The sequence below is a fragment of the Trachymyrmex cornetzi genome, unplaced genomic scaffold (assembly GCF_001594075.2).
Source record: "Trachymyrmex cornetzi isolate Tcor2-1 unplaced genomic scaffold, Tcor1.1 scaffold388, whole genome shotgun sequence".
Lineage (NCBI taxonomy): Eukaryota > Metazoa > Arthropoda > Insecta > Hymenoptera > Formicidae > Trachymyrmex > Trachymyrmex cornetzi.
This window is the reverse complement of record NW_017298619.1, coordinates 103,614-104,817: the sequence shown is the minus strand read 5'-3', so window position 1 is coordinate 104,817 and position 1,204 is coordinate 103,614. Positions and strand designations below refer to the sequence as shown.

The 1,204-nt window shown below is 43.4% G+C and overlaps 1 protein-coding gene across 3 annotated transcripts in view; it reads left to right on the top strand.

The window, feature by feature from the left end:
- The first annotated feature begins 254 nt into the window (after positions 1-254).
- Positions 255-1,204, top strand: part of Acn (apoptotic chromatin condensation inducer acinus) — a 6,981-nt gene continuing 6,031 nt past the window's right edge. For 2 of the 3 annotated variants that reach the window (XM_018511873.1, XM_018511872.1), the window contains exons 1-2: positions 255-321; positions 479-654. The gene's annotated coding sequence lies outside the window, so the exon portion shown is untranslated. Of the gene's footprint in view, positions 322-478; positions 655-734; positions 924-1,204 lie in introns of those variants that run through there. The other variant, XM_018511875.1, reaches the window with a different exon arrangement.

The window sequence follows — 1,204 nt, the reverse complement described above, 5'->3', positions numbered from 1 at the left end:
CTGAACCAGCCGGTTTGAGCAGTCCGTGAAAATTTACCTTCAGGCTGATGTCACATTGAGCGGTTTATGCGGCAGCGGAACAAAATTCAACCAATCACGAAGTATTTTTATATTTTCTGCACAATATCTGTTTCTATTAATACTTTACAATTGGTTGAATTTTGTTCCGCTGCCGTATGAACCGCTCAATGTGACATCAGCCTAATTCAGTGAATTTTCCCATCGCGGTACTTTGTTATCTAGTGATTTTATTCACGCGGAATCTGAATAAGCGGAATTGTGAAAAGTGAAACTTTTTGCTCAATATTACATGATCGCCGTGTGAGTAATTTTACACAATTTTACAGTTGAGAGGCAGCCAATGAATCGAATTCACAAAATCGACTCTGGCGATTTGATTCTTGAGTGCGAAAAAGGATCGATTCTCGATGTATTAAATCAGAATTTTTCACTAGTATCTTGTGTGTACGGTTTACAGTGTACGGACTACGGTGGCTCCCGCACAAACGGACGAGGAAAACTGTCGAACATCGTTGTCGGGATCGCCGTTTCTTGTCGAGAATTCGTCATTTATGTCTTATCGAGACGATCCCAGGAAACCAGGCGTTTAATCGGATCTAAGGACGCAGCGTAGCACTCGAGTGAGTCAGTCGAGTAAGTAACCTTCGACGTCGTTTTCGCTGTAGCCGCAACCACAGTCATCGCTAAGGATGACCCGCGCGCAAATTCGCATTGATAACCACAAATCGGAATGTGTTAAATCGATCAGCGAATTCGTCGGAAGCTTGGGGGGACCCGGCGGTAATTGATCGTGATGTGAGTACGGATTTGCGGAGAGTCGACGGGACGACGATCCATCGATCCGATCGTATTTCTCCGCCAATCGACATTAGATCGCATTGCGCGAAATAAATATGGAGGCGGTATGTAAGAGTGTGTGTAGGTATGTATGCATGTGTGTAGGTACGTGCGTACGTGTGCGTATGTTTGATGCTTTGACGGATGAAAAAACAAAACTTTACTTACCATGTGCAATGACGTTCTATATTTAGCTTATAATAAGAAGTAAGAATACTGATGGATCATATATAACACACACCACATCACACCACACACCACACCACACCACACCACACCACATCACACCACATCACACCACATCATCACCATCATCATCATCATCACCACTCATACATCATACATA